Raw genomic sequence first — 8,729 nt, 5'->3', positions numbered from 1 at the left:
TGCAATCCCTATTTAATGTACAGCGCTGCGTAATATGTTGGCGCTATATAAATCCTGTTTAATAATAATAATAATAATAATAATATGTCCCAACAAACAAATCAATGAAGGCCAGTGAATTACCCTCTCCCAAAACCCAAATATTACTTCAATCTATTTGTACATCACAATATTTGATTTGTGAGCCTATGGCCCTGGACTTGCCCCATATTTCCATCGCCTGTTGCTAGTTTGTAAATAAAAACTACTGTATTTTTTGCCGTATAAGACTCACTTTTTCTTCCCCAAAACTGGGGGGGAAAAGTTGGTGCGTCCTATACGACAAATGTGTTATAAAATAATTAAAATAAGATACTCACCTGATACCCGATCCTGCGTGTGTCTCTTCTCCTCACTGGCTGCATGCAGCGTGTGTCTCCGCTCCTCTCTGGCAGCGCGTGTCATCTCCTGGCTGCAGTGAAAGAAGCCGACACAGCGCCCCCTGCTGTTCCCTGTCCTAACTGCCGTACAGTGGAATAAAAGCACAGAGAGATCAGATGGGGAATTTGAATGACACAGAGTGATCAGAAGGGGAATTTGAATGACACAGAGTGATCAGAAGGGGAATTTGAATGACACAGAGTGATCAGAAGGGGAATTTGAATGGCACATGAGAGATCAGAAGGGGAATAATCTTTCAGAATCTTTTTTTTCTAGATTTTCCTCCTTTAGAATTGGATGCGTCCTATATTCCGGAGCGTCTTATACGGCGAAAAATACGGTACTTTTGCATTATTTTCTATGACACCAAGCAATGAAGGAAGAGGACATCCCGTCATATTCATTAAAGATCTAGAACACCACCCTACCCAGAGTAGTCCATGACACATGGAAGAGGGTGAAAGCTCTAGTTTGAGACCTCTCCTGGGCTACAGGTAAATAATGGGGAACCTGGTATAGTACAAATAAAAGCAAAAAACAAATACAGTTACTATGTTATACACACGCCCCATGAACTGTACTGCAGGGGAACATTGCTGTGCCCCATGCTTTGATAAGCACTGTACAACATACGATTTATGGGGAGGTTCAAAAATTTGGACTACCCTTATGCATTGCAGAATGCTGTAACTTTAACCATAGTTTCTCATTTACTAATTTCTCAAAGCTATAATTTAAATTTTACATTGGGTTATTTGGAGCTTATATTTGAAAATAAGTCCACAAAGAAATTTGTTATCACTTGATTCTGTTGTCATGACTCAATCCCTATTTAATGTACAGTGCTGCGTAATATAAATCCTGTTTAACAATAATAATATTAATAATAATAATAATAATAATCCTTCATATAATTAGAAAGAAAGCAATACTGAAAAATACGACCTGAATATACTATACATGACTGGGTATTTCGAGGTTTCTTTTTGAGTACCTGTTCCTATACATTTTCTTTCAAGTAAACAGCTGTGTCCTTAAATGCCCCTATTACGGATTGTTGTACTGTTGTGTTCTCTCTCTAATGTACATTAGTAAACACTACAAAGTTATCGCTTGTATAACTTTCAATGGCTTAGGATGACGCATGTCTATCTAGTAGTACAGAAAATTCATAGGGCACTGATGATGTACAGCCTTCAAAATAATATCATAGTTCCCAAAACGTTAGTAAAGAACTTTAACCTATAACATCATCTATTATATAAAACACAACATTACAGTTTCTAAAGCATAGTAAAATGTTTTGCTGGGTACTGTGCTACAGAATAGGCTTAGCTTGAAAGCAAATCAGTGGAAAGATACTGCATTTAAAATTACTATTTTTAAAAAATCCCTATTTAACTTTCTTTTTTCTGCCAAAGGGCTGGGTTTTTTTGCCATGGGATATTTATTTCTATTTATCCAGTTCTTGGATTTATACAGCTATACCCACACACCAAAACTCATTGAAAGGAAATTGATTCAATTCTTTTAAAGTTTGGCTTTTAAAATGATGGATCTGGCAGGACATTATTGCAATGTCCCTTCTATAATAATCATTCTTACCTGAACAATGCTCAGTGGAACTGTCCAACACGCTAAGATGCGCATGCGCAGCTCAGCATTGGTTGCCAAGTTATAGCAATCCCCGGTTCCCCTGGGCTTGCTGGGATTGGATGAACTTCCACATGCTTGTGCGGGAGTTACATCATCCTGGCCCAGCCAATCAGGATGGCCGAGAATCGTATCTAGAAAAATGAAGAAGATGGCAGCGCCCTGCAACAGAACAGGGACAGGTGAGTATATTGGGGATTAGTTCTGCTTCATGTAACTCCTACAATCTTGTCTCTATACTGGGCAATGAAAGGAAAATCAGCCAAACAAGAACCCATCTCTTTTTACTCTTATCACCTATCACTATGTTACTTGTTAGCATGAGCACTGCACATCCTTCATTTTCTACCCTACCTGACTGTTTTTCTTTTCTTGCTATGACTTCTTCACCTGTCTACCTGACAGGTTTGAGCCCTAGACCTATTTTCTCCCTTGATGACACATGGTCAATATATTAAAACTTGTATATCTTATAATTGAATTACTATACTTATTCTAGTCACTTATTCTAGTCACCCATTTCCATTCAAACTGTCTCTACCTGGGACAATCAATTCCTTTAAAAAAAATGATTGAAGGATAACCACTCTTTGTCCTAAGTATGCAATGCTAGAATAATTAAGCAGAACTAAACCAAGAAATCAAGATCTGCCCCAAAAGTTACCTCTTTAAAGGGCACTACGTTTTACAAGGTGTCAGACATTAAGCAGCATATTACATTCTCTCCCTTTAAAAGTAAAGAAGATTAAAGTGTTATGTGGATGCATTTACTAATTCAAGCAGCTTTATATTAGACTATTAATTTTATCCAAAGCAAATGTTTTCTTATTAAGGACCAACATAAGTTAGTGGTTGGCTATGCCAGTGTTGACCTTGCAGTAGCTCAGGAAGTAAGGCCTAGTCTCCACTTGCTTCAAACAGTCCCATAGCTTTCCATTGAAAGCAACTGAACATTCCCCATGATTGCTTTAGCTTTGATTTAAACACAGACTGACACATTTTCCTGTGCTATGGTATGTATTCTGTAATTGGAGTAAAGTAAAGCTGCAGCATGGCTGTGAAGACCTGGTCTGAGAGTGCCAAAATCACTTTCTAGTCTGCAGAATTGTCCTTCAATACATGGTTTTACAATATGCTTTCCATAATGCAATCCACAGCTCCATAGGGGGTCTATATTAAAGAAGTGGCCATCACACAATAGATATTTGTTTGCCTTTAATAACCACTTTTATGGTGACAGATTTAAAAATAGGGTGATCAGGTTTTTATTATGTCAATCATTTATTGATCGCTGTGTCAGAATTAAAAATTTGTGGCAATCAGAAGCCCCAATAAAAGAGTTGATGACTATCACTTTTTCTAGCTGCAATTGTCTCTTTCAGGGTATGAAAGGTAATGGTGATTGCTACAATACTGACCATTGGGGTGTTTGAAACAAACACCTCTGAACTTTATTGTAGCCCACGGTGTTCCCCATTCTGAAAGTGGCGGATGCTTTCTTTTAAAATATAAAGCAGGTAATATCGCTACTTTATAAATAAGGTGATCACCATCTTTCAACAGATTAAGTGCTGATCTGAAAATTAAATATTAAATCCCAGCAGAAAAAAGTTTATGTTTTCTGGATTTACAAACTGCCCCCTTGAATGTTAATGAAAAGAAATACCATCCACAATCCACAGATGCCAGGAGGAGATAAACTGCCAGTTGCTTTTTATAAGCAGTAAATGACATCTGAGAAATGAGCAGAATAGAAATGTTTTATATTAGTAAAAAATATACCATGTCTTGTCTCTTTGATAACGACAGGATAGTAATGCATGTAGACAGCGTGCTTTCCACATCACACACAAATCACCTTTTATAAATCCACTTCCCAGTCATATCTAAAACACTGTGTGCTCACTATGGTTGCCACCTAAAAGAAAATTCTAGGGCACAACTACCTACTCATTCTGTACAAGCGTACCCCTTATATTCACATGGGCAGTATTATACAATGGTTGTAGATGACAGTGTATGCATTTTAATTATTATTCATTCATCACAACATTATGCATTGTGATTGGAGCCAGCCAACAAGAAAATATTACTAAAATATACACAGACACATCCAATGTTATATCTCTACCCAAATCTATTTTATAGTAGTAAGAATACATTTAGAATACAGTGACCCATAGAAGTTGTCATAATCATATCAAGCTGCAGCCACCCCAGAATAGTAACTACGGTATAAGCAAAGGATTTCATTTACGTTTAGAAAATGCAATGCACAATAATTCAGAATTAAGTGTTAACCCCAAAAAATGATTTACTACACATCAATCATCAAGCAAGCATTATCAAGCACATCATTTACTAAACCTTCGTTTAATACGAATGAACTCACTAAATATATTACTGAAAGTAAAGTGTAAAACTTTAGAAGTAATAATAAAAAATCACAAACTTGTAGATGGTATGGAAGCGCCTGCAAAGATTTCTAGAGATGTATGGACACAGAAGCCATGGGAGGTAGAATAGAGGTTGTATATCTTGTGTTGGACCCCTGCTGCCTTGACTCTGCTCAGCTGTGGCCCAGTATAGTCTTACAAAGGAAAATTGCACTTCATTTAAAGGGGGTTTGACAGAGCAGGGATGGTTAGAATACAGCAGCTGAGCATCTGTGTGGTAGGATCCATCCTGCAAAGGGAGGTATCAGGTTTCTGGTCCCACAACATCATTATTGGCCCTAGAGATGGGAAGAGACAGATGGACCATCACCAATCCATCTGTCCGCTGTAGCACAGATATAAACTCGCCCATTCACTCTACTACCTCTGTGCCCCTATTGTAAGGAATAAAACAAAGAGAAGACAGCTGATACTCACACTGCTGCATTAGCCTGGTTTCCATGTTGTCTCACTAAGGATGCCAGGGAAAAAGAAAGCATTGGAAATGCACCAGGAAATACAGCTACATCAAGATGTAAGGAGCTTTGGAAAATGATATTGTAGGGGATGAGGAGATACCACCCACACAATCCTGCAGCCCACTGCATAGGGAGCCCAGGGCTCTTCTGACGTCACGGGAGATTCATGAATGGAGAGGGAAGAGCTGCTTTAGGATTCAGCACAGAGCTTGCAGTGACGTCCACAATGAGCTGAGCTGTAAGGGGGAGCATATAGCGACCAATAATCATCAACGCACATGCAGCTAGCCCTCCCTATGACCGTCATCCATAAGGCCAAGCCTACTAATCACAGAATGTCATTCAATAGCTTGGAACTGATAAAAGGGATGACAGCTGGGACATGACATACCTATACCGCTGTCCTTTGTATTTATTATACATATAAATTACATATATATATATATTATACATATATTTGTATATATATACACACGTTACACATACAGGGTGTGTACACATATGTATGTATATTATACCATGTTGTACGCAAGCCTGCAGACTTACTATGCATGCAAAAAGGGATCTGTGCTGGTAAATGTACGTATTGCTTAAGATTTTCTCTCCCATGTGTACCTTTCTGCTGATCTGGATAGCTGACATTTACTGGCTAGCAGATACAACACACTGGGGGTCTTAAGATGTCCAGGGTACGTGCATGCATTATGTTAATGTACCTATAAAGGGAGTTTGTTACCAATGAAAAAAATTAAGCCTAAAGCATTTTATAACAGAAGATTCATAATTCCCATTCCTGCGGTGGTGTGTTAAATGTTTTTTCTCTCTTGAAGAGCTCAAAGCACTGTTATTATCTAAAATTTCTGGGTGTGTTGGATAGTGATCTCCAACTGGGTGCTGAGCTTCTACCACCCAATCCTTGCATCAGTACAGGACATGCATGTTGTGTAGAAGGATCAATAGACCCTGAGCAGAAAGATGAGTATAAACCTTCTTAATTTACAGACTGCCTATGCTTTCTATTTTTAGTGAGTACAGGATCACTTGAAAGAGGACAGGTAAAATGTTGTCAATTTATTTTTTGCTCCCTGGTACAAAACCTACAGACCCGGCACTGCTTACCTAACCTATCTCCAGTCTATGACTCCTGTCTCCAGTCTATGACTCCTGTCTCCTGAAACATGTCTCCAGTCTCCAATATTTCCCAAGTCATGGTTGGTCCTGCATGGTCTCTGATCATCTTTTTTGCATTACTATAGTCTTTGAAAGCTTCCTGTAGCTTTGATATTCAGTTTATATTATGTGCTGCCTTTTTTTTAATGCCAGGGGCTGCACCTGATGCCCCATATATCAAGTAAGTTGGCCAACTTTTGCTACACTCTTTCTCTCTCTATGCCCTAGTTTGAATGTTCACATTTATAAGAATTGGACCACAGATTCAGACAGGTTTCACATGTACAGTAATATTTACAAAATGTATAAAATAAAGTATCTCTGTCCTCTACATTCTCTGTGCTGGTTAGCTGGATTAAGTGCAAGTGATTTTTTGCCTTGTATTTTTTTATGATTTTTTGCCTTTGTTTATATATTGCTCCTCTCACATGCAACTCTGTCAGATAGAAAAAAATCTGAGCAGCTCTCAGTCTACAGGTCTATACACACACACAAACACACACATTCACACACAAATGCATATTACACAATTACATTTCCTTCCATTTTCTGTATGCTAAGAAACATTTTCCTAGGGGCTCAAGTGCATTAGATGCAGTTTATTTCCTGCTGGATGGAAACAATGAAATGCATTAGGAGAGTCTATTCTGTATACTAATCTTGCATGATGCTAAATTCACTGGATCCAGGACACTTGTGAAAAGGGGGGAGAGAACTGGGGTTTATGTAAAATGTATCCATCATATTACACACACATAAGAGCAGTTTTATGGAGATCCCACTGGTAACATACAGTATAACCTTTTTTATTATGTCATGGACTGCACTGACAGTTTCTACAGATACAGTTAATTTAATTGAATAGTTTACTAGTTACAGGTGCAGCAAATCATAGCAGGTATACTCTATAGGTAGAAAATGTTCAGAATGCCAATCATGGAGTGGCTTCTATACAAGTAGATGCATTCTGTTTACCAAAAAAATATGTGCTGACCCTTTGTAGGAATAAAAAATAGTTTTATTGTTGTCTGTATCCCCATTGTCCCCTTCTTTTAACTGAACTTCTGTTGGTGAAATAGATAAGTAATCCAAATCATCCCTACAAGTTTTCTTAGGGCAGTCACATAAACGTATCAGCCCCCCAAATTTTACATGTATCTTTTTTACTTTATATTCTGACATCCCAATCTGATGAATTGATGGTGTGGAATAGCCTGGTGAAAGTCAGCTAGTGTTTTCTTTTTCCTATCCTCAGTCCTGAAGTACTCATCCAGTGATAAATACATACAGACAAGTAGCTGCATAGTGGTGACCCAAGCCCTCCAATTAAGGCAATGCAATCTTGTATTTCTGTTGTGTTCTACAGACATGCTTGGAGAAGTGAAAGGCTATGTTCAGACTGGCAGTGAGGTTGTGGTGCGGTTACCATTTCCTTAAGTCCCAGACCTGCTCCCTTGGGTAAGTTGCTACATGTAGCATCCCGCCCACAACCACCCACATAGAATGAATGGCGGTAGCAGTGAGCAGTTCAGTACCACTGGCAGCAGTGCAGGTGGCCAAGTTTCCGGGAAGGTGCCAGCCACTGGGAATGTCTATTTCCAGTCTGGCATTGGCAGGAGGCGGAAGCATCTCCATTAGGCCTGGGCAGCTTGGGATTGGTTAAAAAAATGCCTAAAAAAGCATGTACAGACATTTTAATGCTTAGTGCCTAGTTTTTAAATATGGTTTAAAAAATGCCTAAAACCCCTTTACAGGCAGTTGCAAATGCCCATATTAGTGTCAAAATGTTTTTACCTGAAAATGATTGTGGATGCCTAGCTGTGCATAGTAGGTGCCAAGTAGTGGTAATGCCCTGATTTTTTTTATTATACATTTGAACAAGCCCTAAGAAGTAGTAGTGCTTCCATAACAGTACAGGAGCCAAGTGATCCTAACCTAGTGGATACATTTTTTCTTCTACTTCTAAAATCTGCCACACGTGTACTTCAAACTGCTGCATATCTATGGAGTTATTTTACAAACATGATCCTGTAAAATGACTGACAGTTGGAAATGATACATACTAATACCACTGAAGGACACGCTGGTATTTGTTTGAAAGAATAGAGCACGGGTCTGTCACCAGAACATTCACCAGAAAACCACAAAGCAAATGGTGGGATATTTAATCTAGTGGGGACATATCTTAGAACCCATTGCTGGACAGGTGTGAGCAGAGATCCCTCTGGAGAACTAACCTAATGGTAAACAAACCAGGCCTCCATTCCGCTATGCTGGATGGGAAAACTTCCACATTTTCAGGGGTCACTTTCAGCATAACTCCAGGCAAACAGTTGAGTACACAGTTTGCATGCATAACATTTACAGTGCTGTTTGTCTAATGATGTGTAAATCTTTGCAGTTAGATTTTTTTTTAAATTTTACTCATGGCTGGGACAACTGGACAGCTTAGCACATATCACACATACGTTCATCACACTTTGTTTAGCTTCAGCTTTACTGCTCTCTAAACAATAGACTAGCACTCTGACCAAGCCAGAGGAAGACCCGGGATATAAAGCTATCATCATTG

General features: G+C 38.7%; 1 protein-coding gene across 3 annotated transcripts in view; it reads right to left on the bottom strand.

Moving 5' to 3' along the window:
• MAP3K13 (mitogen-activated protein kinase kinase kinase 13) overlaps positions 1 to 8,729 on the bottom strand; it is a 78,215-nt gene that overhangs the window by 48,604 nt on the left and 20,882 nt on the right. Inside the window, exon 1 of one of the 3 annotated variants that reach the window (XM_072418641.1) lies at positions 4,947 to 5,180. The exons of the other annotated variants lie outside the window; for them this stretch is intronic. The gene's annotated coding sequence lies outside the window, so the exon portion shown is untranslated. Of the gene's footprint in view, positions 1 to 4,946; positions 5,181 to 8,729 lie in introns of those variants that run through there. 3 annotated transcript variants of the gene reach the window in all.

Source organism: Pyxicephalus adspersus, chromosome 7 (assembly GCF_032062135.1).
Source record: "Pyxicephalus adspersus chromosome 7, UCB_Pads_2.0, whole genome shotgun sequence".
Classification (NCBI taxonomy): Eukaryota; Metazoa; Chordata; class Amphibia; order Anura; family Pyxicephalidae; genus Pyxicephalus; species Pyxicephalus adspersus.
Note: the sequence above shows the minus strand (reverse complement) of the source record. Positions and strands in the feature narration are given on the sequence as shown.